The 19092-nt window shown below is 41.6% G+C and overlaps 1 long non-coding RNA gene across 1 annotated transcript; it reads left to right on the forward strand.

Annotated features, from left to right (window-relative positions):
• The first annotated feature begins 4843 nt into the window (after nt 1-4843).
• Nucleotides 4844-5316, forward strand: LOC147614474 (uncharacterized). The gene is made up of 2 exons (XR_015263036.1): nt 4844-5023; nt 5126-5316. It is a non-coding gene; the product is annotated as an uncharacterized LOC147614474 (long non-coding RNA).
• The last annotated feature ends 13776 nt before the right edge of the window (nt 5317-19092 follow it).

Genomic DNA, 19092 nt, shown 5'->3' on the forward strand with positions numbered 1-19092 from the left:
TATCGAAGAAATTCCCTCTTATGTATTTGAAAAAAGAAAGGGAGGGATTTTGTCTATCCTCCATGAACTCCAGCCCGTACAAGGTACACATGCAGCTACTTGGCCTTTGGTATATTCGTGCACTTTAAGTCACTCATTAGGAGGGATGACACATGAGTGTCGGTTTTGTGGAGCACAGTTATGGGCAAGTGAAAAGAAGATGAGTTGTGGACAGGTTCTTGGCAAATATTGTTGTAAACATGGGCGTGTGTCTATTCCTTCACTTGCTGAACCACCTGAGCCATTAAGGTCTCTTTTGATTGGTAGTGACACTACAAGTAAAAAATTTCGAGAAAACATCAGGGCTTATAATAGTGTGTTGGCTTTTTCATCATTGGGTGCACAAATAGATGACTCTCTCTTTCACAATAGTAGTGTCTATACTTTCAAGGTGCATGGGACTGTTTATCATCGGATTGGGTCCTTGGTCCCCAATAATATGTACAATCCTAAGCCACAGTTTGCACAGTTGTATGTGTTTGATACTGAGCACGAATTACAAAATCGACTAGGTGTCATGAATGGATTGGAATCCACAACCCTAGAAGCACTTCAATCGATGATGCACACTTCTAATCCATTTCTCATCCATTTGCACAATCTTTTAAGTATGTGGGAAGAATGTTGAGTGACAATCCAAGTTTGGATTTGAAAATGACTATATGTGAGACGAAATCCACATCTAGGCAGTACTCAATGCCAACAGCTTCCGAGATTGCTGGTATCATGATTGGTCAAGGTGATGATCATAATGTTGGTCGTCGTGATATTTTATTGTATACTCGAGAAGGCACATGCAAACACATCTCTAATTTGCATAGGTGCTATATGCCTCTTTTGTACGTCATGTTATTTCCAAGAGGGGAGGATGGATGGCACTTGAGAATCCCTTATGCTGATGCACAAGTGAGTGCATTGAGAAATGGTCATTGTGTGACTCAACGACAATACTATGCTTATCGATTGCAAATTCGCCCAGATACAAATGCATGCTTGCTACGTGGTGGAAGGTTGTTGCAACAGTTTATGGTTGATGCCTATTGCAGTGTTGAAGAGTAACGATTATCTTGGCTACGCCATAATCAAAAAAGTTTGCGTTTAGAGCTTTATAGTGGTTTAGCAGACATGCTTCATGTGGAAGAAAGTGGAAGTGGTATTGCAGGAAGGACAGTGGGAAGTAGAATAGTGTTACCTTCTAGTTTTACTAGTGGGCCACGACAAATGTATCAACTTTATCAGGATGCCATGGCAATTGTTCGTTCAAAGGGTAAGCCCGATTTATTCATTACTTTCACCTGTAACCCAAAGTGGCCAGAGGTATTAGATGCTTTACTCCCGGGGCAAAGTGCATGTGACCGGCCTGATTTGACTACTAGAGTATTTCACCAAAAACATTCAGATATGATGAAAAATATCGTGAAGAAGGAGCTCTTTGGTAAGGTGATTGGATATGTGAGTGTCATTGAGTTCCAAAAAAGAGGATTGCCTCATTCACACACGTTATTGATCTTGGATAGTGCCCATAAACCTAAGACTCTCCAAGACTATGACAGATTAGTATGTGCCGAATTGCGTGACAAGCAAATGTTTCCTACTCTGCATGATGTCGTGTTGCATTGCAATATCCATGGGCCTGTGGGCCATTCAATCCAAGTGCAATTTGTATGGATAAAGGGAAATGCACAAGGAACTATCCACGAGCTTTTGCACAAGAGACTACTGTGGATGAGAGTGGTTACCCCGTGTATATGCATCGAAATGATGGAAGAACTGTGGCATTGAAAAAGTGTAATGTTGATAATAGATGGGTTGTGCCATATAACCCTTATCTTTTAGTCACATATAATGCTCATGTAAATGTAGAAATATGCTCAACAATAGCAGCAGTGAAATATCTTTACAAGTACATATATAAGGGGCATGATAGAGCAACAATAAGATTTAGCACTGTACAAGGTGGGGATGTTAATGTTGCTTGCGTAGTCGATGAGATTCAGAGGTATTTGGATGCACGTTACGTCTCTGCATGAGAGGCATGTTGGAGACTCTTTGAGTATGATTTACACAATGAGAAGCCTGATGTGCAACGGTTGCAGGTACACTTAGATGGGGGTCATAATGTTATCTTTAGAGATGATGATAATATTGCAGATGTTTTTCAGAGGGAAAATGTAGGCAAGACTACTATGACTGAATGGTTTACCTGTAATCAACAACATCCTGAAGCAAACAATACATTGTATAGTGATTTCCCTCAACAATGGGTTTGGAACTCCAGGTTGAAGAAATGGACCAAAAGAAAGATTGGAAACACTATAGGGCGCATGTACTTTGTAGCTCCTTTGGCAGGTGAGGCATACTATGTTCGCCTACTTCTTACAATATGTAAAGGATCTAAGTCATTTGAAGATTTGCGTTCGCTCAATGGTCACATCTATCCTTCTTTCAAGGCAGCTTGCATTGCCAGAGGAATACTGGAAGATGATTCTGAATGGGTTGCATGTATGGAGGAAGCATCATCTATGCAAAATGCCTTGCAATTGAGATATCTTTTTGGTACTATATTGCTATTTTGTGAGCCTTCCTGTCCAGGAATATTGTGGAAGAGATTTCGAGAAGAAATGATAGAAGATTTTCTATACAAGTTATCGAGAAGCAGGGGTCAGTTTATTGGTATTGAACAATTAGCTGAAACTCATGCACTACTACATTTAGAAGAAATTCTTCGTGCTCAGAGACGGACATTGGCAGATTTTGAAGGAATGCCTGAACTAAACAGAACGGATTTGGAAGTCTTGGGTGAAAATACATTGCTTTTGGAAGAGAGATCTTTTGATACTGTGGAACAATATAACCTATCAAGTGCTATGAAGTCAACATTAACAGATAGCCAGCGTGTTGCTTTCGATGCTGTAATGCATGCAATTGCGACAGATGCAGGTGACATTTTTTTCCTAGATGGTCTAGGGGGATCGGGCAAGACCTATTTGTATAATTGCTTGCTTGCGCGAGTACGTGGACAAGGGTATGTTGCTTTGGCCACTGCATCGTCAGGTATTGCTTCTCTACTCTTGGCGAATGGACGTACTGCATATTCTAGATTCAAGATACCTCTGGAGCTAAACAATTCTTTAACTTGCAAAATCCCTGTACATGGACAACTTGCTGAGGTTTTGAGAGTTTGTGAGCTCATTATTTGGGATGAGGCTCCAATGATTCATCGTTATGCTTTTGAAGCATTGGATAGGAGCTTACAAGATGTATTATTCTCAGATAAGCCATTTGGTGGAAAGGTTGTATTAATGGGAGGAGATTTTAGACAAATCTTGCCTGTTATTATGAAGGGAAGACGTGAGGATATTGTTAATGCAACATTGTGTCGTTCCTTTCTATGGAACTCTATCAAAGTTCTGAAGTTAACTGGAAATATGCGTATTCAATCAAGCAATACTAATGGATGCAATGAGTTTAAACAGTGGGTCATGAATATTGGGAATGGAGTGGATTGTAGCGATGATAATACGATGGTGACACTACCAAGTAATATGGTCTTGCAAAGATCGACTCTTAAAGACTTGGTACATTGGGTATACTCTGAATTGGCTATCACTACGACATATGCTTCATACTTTAGTGAGCGTGCTATTCTTGCTCCGATAAACAGTCAAGTGGATATTGTGAATAAGACAGCTTTGGATGCAATGCCTGGTGAGCCTAAGCAATATTTTAGTGCAGATTCAATTCTTGAAAATGATGAAAATTCATTCCTATATTCCACAGAATTTTTTAACACAATCGACCTTCAGGACGGATATCCACCTCACTGCTTGGTTTTAAAGTTAGAAGCTCCTGTTATTTTGCTTCGTAACTTGGATCCAAGACATGGACTCTGTAATGGTACACGGATGATATGTAAGGCCTTTCACTCTAAAGTCTTGGAGACTGAAATCATCACTGGTACTAAAGTTGGCGAAAGAGTATTTCTTCCACGGATTACCTTTATATGCAGCGAGGCCCAACTACCATTCACCATGAGACGGAGACAGTTTCCCGTCCGCCTGGCATTTGGCATGTCAATAAACAAATCACAAGGCCAAACCCTAAATGTCTTGGGGTTGTATTTGGTGACTCCAGTGTTTACTCATGGACACTTGTATGTCGCATTGTCACGAGCACGGTCTCTTCATGCTGTGAAGGTGTTACTTGAGGATAATGCTAATGTGGAGTGTTCATTTGATGATCTTCAACAAAGTTATACACCTACAACAAATAATATTGTTTATAAGGAGATCTTGATGACTTCAAAGTGACAAGTCAGGTTTCTTATTTAAGTTCTGCAATTTGATTAATTTTGTTGTGATTTCTTTTTTTATACATATTTGTCCATGGTAAAAGTACCTATTTTTGTTGTTTATGTTTTGACAGACATGTCTAAGATTACCTTTACATTAGACATGCCTTTGTCGAGGATAGTAGGTGAGTTATTCTCTATATTTGCTTAACTTTTCTTGATTACAAAGTATGGAACATGACATTCTATACTAATGTCTATCTGTACAGAGCCACCGCTATGGTCAGCTCTTATTACTGCAGGTCACGTAGCAAGGATTATGATTGATGCTTATAGGGATGGGTAAGTATAAGTGTAATTGTTAGACATTGTATGAATATTTTTTGAACCTATATATAAATAATTGTATAACTTATTTGTTATGCTTTGATTTTAGGATATTACATGACATTGATATGTTTATGGTAAGAGTTATCGACGAAGGCATCGAGATATACGGGATTGGTGTTCCTGATGAGGAGTGGGGTGTCTATTTGTTTTGGAGAGAGATGGACAGATGCTTTGCATCATTTGAGGGGTATTCAGTACCCGATGAGTGGTTGTTTCTTACATCCATCATGACCATTGGTATTCGTTATGCGTTTTATACTAGAGCTCCTCATGTACCATCCACTCGATGTTCTATTGTACGAGGTAATTTTGATTATGTTTTTCTATTATAAGATTTTTTTGAGATTTTATTTATCGATGTGTCGTTATGTGCAGATTTGATTTATCATTGTTTCGTTTGTGCAGGTCCTTTGCATTCATCGATAGTAGAGCATGTGCGGGATGGATCACCGCTTTACAATAGAGAGCGTATTGTGATGAGGAGACAATTGAATGATCCTTCTCACAAGAGAAGAATTCAATTTGTTGATTCTGACATCACTGACTGAGAATACGTATTTTGTGGTGCATTTTGAGAATATGTAATATTGGTCCTTTTTTGCATCTTCGTATGCTACATTACTATGATATTTTTGTTTTTGCCATAAATCTACGAGACATGGATGTTATTTTGAGATATGTATATATGAAGTCACTTGAAATAATGTATTGTGTTTACTTAAAACATGACCTAAATTGGGGAAATTGAGTTTATTTTTTCTAGAACTCTACCTGCCGCCGCCGCAGCAACGCGCTGGAGCAAAAGAGTCCATCAAGTAGTATCAAATTGGGTATGCACTCGCCATGTGGAACTTGAGATATTTAAAGTCTTAAAGCTGGCTGGCGCGTCTGATTTTCGCGAGGCTTCCAGAAGGCATCCTTGCCCACCTACCTTGGCTGGAGGACTTCAGCCAAGCTGGCGAGCACCTATGGCTATTTCTAAAGCGCACGAAGATGATGCCTTGGCAGAGCTCTTGAGGTTAAAAAAGGAAGACAAGATGAAAGTCAGCCAACAGAGCAGAACTGTCAACTGCTCCAGCAAGCTACATCAGTACCTGAAAGCCTACGCGGACGACACGCAAGAGTCCTTCCATGCATTCAGGTATCTTGCCCTCTACTTCAAGCTCATGTTGAACTGCTGTCTCGCAAAGGGAAGAAGTTCCCAGCCAACTTCAAGCTCATGTTGAACTGCGCTCTCTGGCACAGGGGGAAGAAGTTCCCAGACAACTGCACTTATGAAATTGTGTACAGCGAAGAGACTATGTGAAACAAAGAGCAGAAGAGAACTCTGTCAAATGGAGGGTAAGCAAGCTCCCGAGGAATGCAGGTCTTCTCAAGGAACACAAATTAATTATAATCTCAACACTTTATATTTTTAGTATAAAATCAATCTCTGTTACTTTCAATCAATCTCTGTTACTTTAGATTGATTTTTAGTATAAAATCAATCTCTGTTACTTTCAAGAGCAGCACCTTTACTTTGATTGGTTGAAAAAATAAAATTTACAGTTCTTCATAGAATCGGAAATGTTTTTGGATCTTTTTGAGAATGTTTGCAACTTTGCAGGGTCTATAAAGTGTAATTATCTAAAAAAATGCCTTTCTCCGTGTGAAGGTTTTAATGAAGTGAGTTTTAAGTGACTAGGGGAGATTTCAAAGGAAATGTGTAGGGCTACAATATTTTACACACGGCCTAGTAGCCTATTATTTTTTTGAAAAAAAAGAGGGAATACTTAAATTTATTAGAAGGAAGGGAAAAGAATAATGATCTGTAGCACATGTATTATTATTTATTTTTTTAAAAGAGGGAACACTTAAATTTATTAGAAGGAAGAGAAAAGAAAAAGTATATGTAGCATAGATACACAGGTTGTAGCCTATTTTATTACTAAGTCCATCCATCCTAAAGGGTGTTACTATAATGGTGCTCTCCACTTTGTCCAAAGTTGGAGCCACCAGTTTTTGCAAAGGGTTCCATGCTTTTTGCTCTTTGTGTTGGAATGTGGGAAGGGGGGGATTTCATGGGGAGGCAGTTGGAGAGGGGAGGTGGGGAAGATTTTTGAGGCAATTTGGCATAATAATCTATCTAGAGGAGAGCTTAAGCTACTATTACTGGGGGGTTGGTAATCTAAACGAGATGCTATGGGAGAAGGAAATCTATGAAGAGGAGATGCTTTGAGAGGGGTGATTGCATTATGATGGAAGCGAAGTTGGGGGCTAAGGGCTGGTGATTCATGGAAGGAAAGGTGGTTAAGGGTTTGAAGCATGGGTGCTAAAGGCGGGTAGTTTGTCTAGCTGTGGGAAAAAAAACTACAATGTCTTGGCCTAAAAACACAATGCCTTGGCCTGTCGGCTTCCTTGCTGGGGATGGCAAGTGTCGTGTTTACACCAAGCTCTCGTAGTATGAGACTACTAGAAGTGTATGCTGGGAGAGTCGCCTAACTGACATTATTATATAAGCTCTTACGAGTCCTACATTTCAAAGCCCCTACAACCACGTGTCACACAAAAACCCCACTTGCACTTAAGTTCCTTTGTTCGCCCATGTATGATCATGAATACACACAAATAATGGAGAGATTGTGTATTTGTTCTTAATAAGAGAGGGAATAGATGAACACATTATATACTTATATCGTTTATAAATATTAGTATGCATGTATTTACACACACACACACACACACACACACATGTATGTATGTATGTACATGTACATGTATATAGTGTTGTTTTAATTATGTATGTAACTTTTAGGCTGTATCAGTTTATAAATGTATGCATGTTTGTGTATTTGTGCATTTGTGTGTTTATGTATAATATGTGTATGTATATTTGGATAAATTTGGTGGAAGCTTAGGAGTCGATTTTTAATTTTATGTTTCATTAGATGGCTACTTCCCATCTCGGAGATAGGTCACACCACTTCTTACTTTATATAAAAGAGGACACATCTCTCTCTATGTGTCTATGTATGCCAAGTTTGGTGCTCTGTTCAAAGAAAATGAAGTGCTTGAGGATCTTCCTTCGTGGATATATATGCAAAGCATGGTGCCTTGATATACAAGTATGCCAATTTTGATGCTCTCTTCAAAGTCATCCATAATTGCTGAAATGGTCTTCAAATTTATTCCCTACTCTATGGTATCCAAACCTTTCCTGTCCAGAGGACACGTTGCGGGTCTAGTATGTATAAACGCATGTATTGACGAGGCCTTTGCATTATTATGCGGACCGGTGATGTGAACGAGCATGACAGCTAGGCAATAGACCATGGAAATGTGGCCACCTTCCATTTTCTCGTGACGTGGACGATAAATAATCAAGGAGTTCATTGTCTTTACCTCCCCACTTCACAAGGAAAACAACGAGTGTGCTTCAAATGTTTTTTTTTTTGTTCTTAAAATTTTGGTTGCAAGGCTGCACAAATCACTACGTAAAAGAAAAAATAAATAAAGAAAGAAGTTATACATAATATGTGTGCCAAATTTTGATTTAAGTTAATTTTATTCAAGTTAATTGATTGGGTGGTAGAGACCTTATATTTTAGACCTTAATTGATTAGGTGGTGGATTGCTTATTTTCGCCTGTTTTGGCCGATGGTTTGTGCTCGTCATTTTTTTTTGGCTGATGGTTTTTGCCGCTTGTTTGCGGTTCGATGGTTTGTGCCTGCTTTTATCTCGGACGTTCGCCTCTAGTTTTCGTTTCCTTGCTTCCTCCATTACAAGCTGTTAATGACTCTGTGCACATGCTTGTTCAAAATCACTCCTACGTAGGCAAAGAGAACGTAGATCCTCAGAACAATGCTCCTTGTTCTTTGAGGGCATTGAAAAGGACAGCTAGAGATATAGGTTTTCCTACATGCTTTTTTTTTCACATATTTATGTATATTTTTGATTTGTTTCTTTTCATGTTGCTTGCATGCTTCTTTGTAGGTGTATCGAAGTCCATGGATGAACCTTCCAAGAGGAGAGAAATGTCTAGAGTTTCAAAACTTGTGAAGGTTAAGGATTTTGAAGTTTCCATACGGTCAGTGTGGGAAGTAGTGATCTTGATGTTCCTTCTGGGCACCCATATGTAATTTTATAAAGAACGAGTGTACCAAGGGCCTGACTTCATTAGAGAAGGGTGGGACTATGAACAACCTCCATTGTCAGATGGTCGTGAAGATGTGGGCATCTTCTCTGATTGCTATCGCGAATGCACTGAAGTCGTACATGCATTGGGACAAATGCAAGCCCGATCGTGGCCTTGTCATGTGTCGTGCTCTTCATCAAGGGAAGATGCATACCTTAGAGGGTATGTTGGGCAATTGCATGAAGGATATGCACAAATTACATTTTAGAGTTTTTTTCCACAATGCTTCTGTTGATCAAATAAACCAAGGCAGAACTGTCTATGCATAGTATGGTCAGGAGGGCGATCTGAAGAATTGAGTTTTCTTGACCTCTCTCAACATCTTTGAGAGGGCATTCGTTTTCATGGAGAACTTCATTGTGCTCTCCACGTTCTCAGATCGATCTTTAAAATTTGCGAATCCCTACGCACATACACATGATCTATTGCCCAATGGTGCACCAATTTGGATTTCCTCATGAAGGGTCTCCCCAATATTATGTCATATGAGTCTAGTTGGCACAGAAAGTCCATTACTGTAAATGTATGATGGTAGTGAAATGTAAAGAGTTTGAGTTTCACATTCTCCAAAAGCCCAATGGGCCTTGAAGATGTTCCATCTGCCATTTTAATGATTAGATCTGCTCTTTTTAGATCGGGTTTTTCCCAGTTTTCCCAACACCGTTTGTGATGATGCTAGCCCCTTCCCCACCATCCAGGATAGCCAGTGCCTAGTACCTGTTATGATGAATTGGGATTGTAGCATAAGTGTCGTCACTTTCGTAATAACGCCCCAATTGATTAATTGGTATCTTGACGACTCTGGTTGTTCCTTCCCTTGTGTGTTTTAAGGTTCTTTCTGCCAGAGGTGACAGAACATCCTCTGTAGTAGTGTCGGCCGCCGCCTTCTACCCATTCCTTTATGTCTGCCCCTAATGTTGGTGAACTGTGTAGCAGTTGTCCCAATGGCATTTGCACAGAAGTGGACAGTATAGCCGGCGCGAGGCTTCCTATGTCTCTAGGTTCTCCGACAATTGAGGGTTCCTTCCATGTGTGTGTCTTGTATCCATCCCTAGGGAAGGAATTGATGGACTCACCCCACGCATCTTCCTCAAACATTCTTGACATTGTGTTTGCTCGAGATCCCTCTTCCGTCTCTTTTGGAATTGGAGAAGGTACGTCCAATTCTCTTTCCCTTGTTGGCTCGTTTCTTGGATACATTGTATCCCTAACCCGGTTAGCTCTTAACTTGGCTTCATGAAGCTGTTGATAATCTTCTACTAAGGCCCTGGCTTCTTCAATCTCCCTTATCTCCTCTTCAGTATTTGGATATTCCCCGAATCCTTTAGGGGTTGATGGTCTTTCCCCTTGCATCTCTAGGTCAGGCTCTTTTGGGTTGACCGCTTGATCCCCTTCTTCTCTCGATTGGGTGGATCCAGTGTCAATCATATCTTCTTCGGATCCATCTTGGATTGTGACCCTGGTGTCACCCTTGCCCACTTTCTTCACTCTTCTTCTCTGACCAGTTCTGGAAGTGGTTGCATCTACTCGGTTCTTCCCCTTGTCCCCCAATTGGGCCTAGACTCGTGTCAAGACATTGAGTGGCGTGATATTTCCAGGTTGCACTCTAATGTTCTGGACGGTGGCCTAGTTAGAAGTGGAAGTTGAACCACTTGTGTGGCATGGCCAATCCTTGATCAAATGATCAATGCCACATATAGTACAAGTAAGTACTAGCATATCATTGGGTGGAGCGGTCAATTGCTGAGGTTGGTGCGTATGAACCACATTCTTGTTTGGACACTCAGTGATTCAATGTGGTCAACCGTAACCAAAACATTGTAGCGGTTCTCTCCTCATGTTTGAGTTTATGTCCTTACCCTTCCACTGTACCGTGGTTTGAAACACAGGTACTGGCGTGTTATTCTATAGGACATAGAATTCGAGTGCAATCTCCACAGCTTCCTCATAGTACTCTCCACTAAGTTCTACCTCACGCACCATTTCCATATCTTCTGATGGCCCTTCAATCAATACTTGGTTGATTTTAGCCTGTGGTGGTGGTTGTGGTGGTAGAATGGGTGGTGGTAGAGGTGAAGTGTCCTATACCCGAAACATCCCCCTAGGTAAATAGGAAGAGTTGGGTTGTCCTGCAGTTGCAATGATTTGCACAGGTGGTACTGGTAAGGCCAATAGAGCTCTAGGTGTGCCGGCAAGCAGCTGTACAACTGTTTGGAACCTTGGATATCTACACATGGAAGTGTCATGATTTCCTAATTTGACCATAGTGTGTACAATAGAGTAGTGGCCTTGCTCTTAACTGCGGACATTCGGTGGTAGTGTGATTCAATCTACACATAGAGCACCACACCAATTCCCTACGGGGGTAAAGATGGATATGCCCATGCCCAGATGTTTCTCTTTCCTCCTTTACCTTCAATTTTTCATATATAGCATTACTGAGCTCGTCCCACAATCATGTTTTCGACTTGCTTGCTATGAGTTCCAATCTCTTGGTGACTTGAAACACGCGAAGTCGTTGCTGCCAAAGATATAACATCTTCTGGTTGTGGTAATTCCAACATATTATCTTCATATTCAATTGCCAGTTTGCAACATGCATCTAGAGTAGCCGGTCAGGCTAATATCAGATAATCATGAATCTTGTGGTCTCTAACTCCTCTTCGGAAGCAAGGCAATAACTAATTGTCAGTTAGCCTTTCTCGTAGTTTGCACCTTGAATTTAAGTGCTTTAGTCAAGACACGTAGTCTCTCATCGACTCCATTTCCTTTTGTTTGATATTGTGCAGATGTGCCACCACAGGGCTCCATCTGTCGCCACTTCTGGCAAAGTTGGACACAAACACATTCTTGAGTCATGTGAAGTTAACCTTATCCTCAGGTTTGAGGGTTCAGAACCATTGATGTGCTTTCCCTTCTAGGGTCAATGAGAAAGCATGAATCATTGTTACATCACTTATTGGCCCGCAGGTTTCGTATGTGGATTCAAAAATCTCTACATGTTGAATAGGATCCCTATCCCCAGAGAATTTTTGAACGAGCTTGGAAATGATATATGGCTTCATTTGGGAGGGTTGGGATTCTAGAACAGTACCTAGTTCCCTGACCATTCCTCGGCCCATTTCCGTAGCCATATTCAACAGATCCGTCCTTGTGGCTGCATTAAGATCAATGGTTGGATCCACCCTTGGTGTTTGAGGGATTTCCCCCCCTACCTAGACCTCTTCCTCTTCCTATGTTGGCCCTTCTAGGCATCTTCAGTCTATGGGATGGTCCGGCCACTTCATTTTAGAATGGCTCATCATTAGCCGCCTGTGTATGTCTCTGTAGAATTAAGAGTTCCATGTCCTATAAGGAACGTGGGATGATTGATCATCTGCTCAATGTCCTTTTTGGTGTACAGGAGGTCTTCCACTTCACCCGCTGCTCTTGGTAGATTATCCTCTTCTTCTAGGAGGGTTACAAACCTTTCCTCTGCTCTTGGCTCTTCATTATTGGGTTTTAAGTTTGGAATTTCCCCCTCACTTCTACTCATTACTATTTTCAGCTCTTTACCCCATGATTAGAGTAAGATTACACTTCCCATATCCTTTTGTTTGGCTCTCGCCCTTTGAGTATCGAGCTCTTACTTCCTTAAGCTCAACTCTCGTAGCTGTCGTTCTACCTCGATCCTTTCAGATCTAGCTCTACTTCCTCCAAGGTTGGAAAGAATACTTGACCAATCCTGGCTGCACTTTCCATGTCTCTTCTCATTCGAGGGGTGCCAGTGTCTGTTGTTGACAGCCTCGAATTTGAAGTTTGAATAGGCACTTCTTGCCTTGGACCAAGTCTAGCAGTGGTTGACGGACCCATGCCCGCAGATTGCGCTTCTTCGTCATTGCTGGTTTGGAGACCAAAAAATCCTCGAGCTATATCAATGATACCGCTGGATCTAGTAGGGGAGGGTGGTTTCTCCTCTTCCCCAAACCCAGAGTATCACAGCCCTTCTTCCATGGATTCTTCACTACTAGTTTCAACGGTGGTCAAATTCCTTTAAGACACTCAATTGAGTGCTTACTGAGTGGCATGAACCCACACTCTTTTGATAGGAAGATCCTGGGTGATTTGATACACTATCATCACCAGGAGTGAGGTCATCTCCGATGAGCTTTCCAGACCTCAAGTGCATGTGGATATGATTTGATAAGCTATTTTGCTACCCCAATTAAATTTTGGTCAGATTTTTTTTACTTGTTTCTAAGGCCGTGAGGTTGCAGAGAACAGTTCACGACGTGAAGTGTCAGAAAACAGTTTACATCGTGAATAATTTTTTGCACTTTCATGTATGAAAAGTTTTTGCTTTTAGACTCAGAATTCCACGTTACCTTGTTATGTTTTTCAATGTTCTCAAGACTTCCTTGGCCTTAATCCGACAATATCAGGTTCATGAGTTGGAATTGATTAAGGCGTGAAATTGTAGAAAAAGTTCACGCCGTTAAGAGATAAGGTTTCACGTCGTGAAAAGCAATTGGTTCACATCGTGAACTAAAAATGGTTCATGCCGGGGTTCTAAAATGGTTCATGCCGGGATTCTAAAATTGGTTCACATCGTGAACTAAAAATGGTTCATGCCGGGGTTCTAAAACGGTTCATGTCGTGAACTAAAAATGGTTCACACCGTGAAATGCTCTGAAATAGTTCACGTCGTGTGAACGATTTTCTACACATTCACGAATCTTAATTTTGTCAGACCTCATGGTGTCAGAGATGTCAGGATAAGGCTACCTATTTTTGGCAAGGCAATCCCGTGAATTGCAGCGTTAATTGTGGCGTTGATGTCGGGAGGAATTCATGGCGTGAAGTTGTAGAAAACGGTTCACATCATGAACGATTTTCCTACAGTTTCACGTGGGAACTTCCCGCGTCGACTAAGGTGACTTTGGGTGCAAAATACTTATCCAATTGTTTCTAAAATGAGTGTTCCACACCTAAGGAGTGTAATACAAGTTCAAGGCACAATCAATGGCTCATTATTTTTTTAAATTTTATGAATTTTTTAAAAGAAACAAAAACAGAACACCAACCTGCTCATTCACGTTGATGATTCCAACAATGATGCAAACATCAAAATTAACTAGAAAAAACAGTGAAGCTCTCTTCCAAGACCACTCCACCACACAAATACACAACAAACACAACTAATTTTTCACGATTTTTCACTTCCACACAAATCTTATCCATTCATTTCCTACACAATGCACTAGCAGAATGCAAAGGCAATCATGAATCTTATGCAATGGGAGCTGAAACTCTAAGAGGAAGGAAGAAACAAAGATGTTTCCTTGGCAACGGCACCAAAAATTCTATGGGCTACCAAACCTCCAAGAGGGAACTCAATGCATTCACCTACGGGAAGAGCAATAGAACACAACTATCGTAGGGCACTTACCAATGCTTCAAACTTGAGTCCCTTGAGGCCTCCAAGCTCACTTGTCAAGCTCCACCTCCACAATGTCACCATAGAGTCACTCACACCATCGCATAAGGCAATCACTCTCTCTCACTCTCCAACACAAGCATAGAAGAGGCACAAGTGCTAGAATGCTCTCTCTCAATCTCTCTTAAGACACAAAGAAGAGCTCTCAATAGCACAAAGGGGGATTGTATCTATTCATTATGAGAAAATGCCTTATATACATTTGGCCCTTATTCACACTTGGGTACCCAAAACTTACTTAACTAAGACCTTAGGTGGCCAATATCTCATAATGTACAACTTTTATAGTGTCTTTACATGACACTTATTAATGTCCTCAATTGGAGGAGCATACTTGTTAATCCAAAATGGGATTAACATATACTTTTATTATACTACATCAAGATTTACCGGTGTGATTGGTTGGGTTACTAACATGTTGACAGCGTTGAGGTAGTACGAAAGTATCTTTCTCGTCATTCCAAAACTTGGTGGAATAAATTTAAAAAAACCCATTTGGACGTTTCTTCACGGTTGCTTGAGCACCTTTGTATATCACCTTGAACCATTTGACATCAATTATAAATAGATTAAATTCTCTAAACAACCTGTCACGTAGGCTGTAACGCCTATGACCGACGGCAGACCGGATGGCCATATCCGGGGTTCAGTGGGAGAGGACACCCATGCGGAGTCATGGGCGGCCAGGCTAGTGTGGACGGCAGGCCACACACTATATAGCCTGGGGGATGAGGGGCAATCCTCATTCTTCCTCTATGGCTGGGTGGTGAGCCAGAGGCCGTCCCCTCTTGTGGTAACACCCGTAGCGGCGTTACGGATATGAAACACTGGTATCAGAGCGTGGTTCGAGGGGATCATGAGAGTCCACGCGTGAACGGGGGACCGGAGCCCACTCGATGGTTTTCATCCACAATCTTCTCACCCTTATCTCGAATGGAGGGTGTGGAGGGAGGCGGCCAAGGAAGAATGGAGGGGAAGAACTCTCTCTCTCTCTCTCTCTCTCTCTCTCTCTCTCTCCCGGTCACACACAGCAAGCGAATTGGAGGTAAGTGAATATCGTTTTTTTTCCTTTCTGCGTTGAATTTGTTACAAGAAAGAAGTCACCATTCTCTCGACTGTGTGTGGGGTTGGGAAGCGAAAACCAGTATAGCTGAAAGCTAAACGATTTTTGCGTGTGGGGTGGGAAAATCATTTGCGCTCTGCGTGAGCATGTGGAGATGCCATGTCTTGTCGTTGATGGAGGGCGTCGGTGTTGTCCATGCTTGAGCAGGCCGACTTTGGAAGGGCGTGCAATGCCGTCCAGCCCCACGGCAACGCCCAGGCAGGCCAGGCCATGCCAGCGGGCGGGCGGCCAGCCCAGCGGGCGGCCATGCCAGCGGGCGGCCAGCCCAGGCGGCTAGCCAGGCGGCGGCGGCCAGAATAGGGCCTATTGCGAACACTCCCACGGGCGGGCGGCCATGCCCGAAGCGGCGAGGGCCGGCCCGGCCCGTTATTATTTTATTTTATTTTTTTTAAAACAAAAAAAAATATATTTTAATTGTTCATTTTTAATTTACTAAAAAGGAAGCAGGCGGCCAGCCAGAGGCGGCGGCCAGACTCGGCCCTAAGGACACTCCCCATGGCCACGCCCGAAGCGGCGAGGGCCGGCCCGGCCCGTTATTTTTTATTTTATTTTTTTTAAACAAAAAAAAAAAACAAAACAAAACACACAAAACAATGGTACACCCCACGAAACAAACCCAACACGACCGTCGCGTCGTGTGGTCGTAGTGCCCGTTTTCCACGAAAGAGACCCACCGCACACGGCCGTAGCGCCGCGTGCTAAGAGAGAGATAAATCCCATGGCCGTAGTGCCAAGTCCTTCGAGAGAGAGCCGTTCTATGGCCGTTGTGCCTAGTGAACACGTCTATGTGACCGTAGCACCTCGAGGGTAGCACATGTGGTGATCACACATTTGGTTCAGAGAAACTAAATTTAAGCTGAGCATAGACTTAGTGTTGACCATCAAAGTCACGTAGTTTGGCTAGTGTAAATCTAAAACTGAGGTGTGTTTTACTTGGGCTAAGAGGACCGGCAATGGCGTCAGTTGTGCCCAAATTAGACGAACTGCTTATCACGAGAAATCTAGGTAAGCCTAATAGAGCCGTAGTGCTCATAACCCTTCACGATCTTTTAACAGTTGCTAGAAGATTATGATAAACTTTGGCAAATGAGAACCATGTACAAGCGTAGTCTTAATGTGGTTATGCCTTGTGTCCAAACAAGTTTCTTACTGTTTGTAGCAACAAGAGAGCTTTGGCCCGTAGAGGCAAGCTGGCCCTTGTTGGTAGTAACAAAATAGTGTCACTACTTGGGCCTAGAGAGTAGTGACTAGTTTGATTTAGTCACGTGATTGCCTGGTAAAAGTAAATCCTAAGGTGTGTATTACTTGGGATAAAGGGCCTAGCAGTGCTGCTAACAGTACTCAATTGAATGGTTTATCTAGGAGTACTAATCTAAAGGATTAGCATACGCCTAGATAATAATAGCAAATTTAGGATTGATTTGTAGAAATCAAAGGTAAATATGAAGGGGTATAGTCTTGAGATGTAATGCTCAATGCCCTTATACAAGTTGATCGAAGAGAACTGTTCTTAAACTTACCAGCATGGTTTTCTCTTCTTTTTATTGCCATGCGTTGACATCCCACTGCTCGAGAGTTTGTGGTGATCTTTCGAGGGGGGAAAGAGCCTTTTTATATGTCACATCAATTGGTTTGGTGGTAATTTGATGGTATGGGACATCAAATTCTCATGGAATCGATTATAGTCTTGGTGGAATGGGACGCCAAGGCTTGTGCATGTAACTTGACTCTTTGGCAGGTCTGTATGTACACTTGTCTGTAGTGATAAAGTGTGCAAGATAAAATTTGAACTTTGAAAATTACCAAATATAGCCATAAGTTGGGATAAAACCCAGTTAGAGAGTTCGGAGAAGCTCTAGGTAGCAAGACCATCATGGTGTACTAGTGCTAACAGAGTGATTTAGTTCCGGAGTGATCTAAATCTAGAGGTTAGCAGTAAGACTAGTTTGGTTGGACAGTTTCATGCATGGGGGACGCCCTATAGAATTTTGCAAGTGTAGTCTTGCCTATGTTCAACATAAGTGTGCGATTGTGAGCACATTTTAGTTGCTACCATATGAATTTGGGAAATATATTACTTTCCTACATAAGCAATTGTAATATTGCATGACAGGCTATTTTGCTTACAAAGTTCATGTGCATGTAAACCCTATAAGTCGTAAGACCCCTTGGGAATGAGTGGAGCATTCCATGGATTTAATAAGGTTTTACATGGCAATAGTGAGTAGTATCTCACTCCAGATGAGCCTGGTTGTTGTTAGTATCGGATCCAACATATAAATAAACTTGGGCTGATTGCGGGAAGAAGCATCTTCTTAGAACAGCAAGGCCAAAGGTCCCTGTTGTGCCATTGATAGAGGATGAAGAAGATGATGCAGAAACGTCATCAAAAAAGGCTCGACTGGGGGAAGTCTCTGCTCCAGAATAACAAATTTAGATTGTTCCAGTTGCTAAGAAGTTTCGTCATATTTCTCAATACTCTTCTTGTTTACCATTAAAAACTATGAAATGTATATATATTGGAAACATTTATATGGGACATAGATGAAAGCTCTTGTTCTTTTAAAATCTTTCACAGTTACATCATTGTTTTACAATATGTATTTCAATGATCAATTTTCTTCCACACTCTGCCCTGTCTTTGTCGTTGTCTTAGCCATTCAGCATGATTCTGCTTTCCCTGTGAGGAGACATATATTGAACGTCTCCGTTCAGCCTGAACCTTTCTTATTGCACATGACATAGCTGATTCAGTATGTTTGATCTTCACATGAGCCCTCACTTGAATCCGCCTATACCACCACTGACATAGTTGCTTCATGGGATTACTTTTCTTTATTCCTCCTCCATGTTGAGTGGCCCTTTGATAGGCACAACGTGCTTGCCAATGAGATCTTTCCATGCCTTGGGTAGACCAAATCCCAAGGCTTCCAAACTCTTCCGCAAAAAAGGGTTCCATGTGCATGCAAAATGTGCTACAAATGCTCAACAACAACAAGACATTTAGTATCGTACAATATTTTTTGAATAACAAAAAAAACTAAAAGCTGTAGGTTTTCAAGTAATAACCATGTATTGTGTCAAGTTTGTCGCACCCCATGCCTTTTCATAGCTAGTGTAGAACTCTGTCACAACTGCCTCAAATTTCTCAACATCCCCATCTTCAAACCTTGCTTTTTGCAACAAAGGTGCTAGGCGATCAAGTGCCAACCACGCTTTGGCCTTTGCCACCCTTGCTTGTCCTGAAGAGTCTCGATCAGGTACAGCTGCATGAAGCTTCCTCCACACCTGAAAATCTGTACCCAGATGACCTCTCTGGGTATGATTAGATAAGAACTTTCTGGCTTTTGCACCTCCAAAACATGGTTTGCTAGGAACATTTCCGGTCTTCCCTGATCTTCTCAAGTCCTTCTCAATCTTCACTCGACCACAATGTAAACCTGCATCTGAAAGCACTTGCTCTATTTTTTTAATAGTTCTTTCACTCTCTACTGCTGGTTTCATATTCCATGAAAATTTGATGTACATGTAGACTAGTTTCTCAATTATTCTAACCAGCGCATGCAAAACACAAATATGAACTCTGATCAAAGGGATAG

This window comes from Cibotium barometz, chromosome 42, assembly GCF_041138505.1.
Source record: "Cibotium barometz isolate CiBa-2024 chromosome 42, ASM4113850v1, whole genome shotgun sequence".
NCBI lineage: Eukaryota > Viridiplantae > Streptophyta > Polypodiopsida > Cyatheales > Cibotiaceae > Cibotium > Cibotium barometz.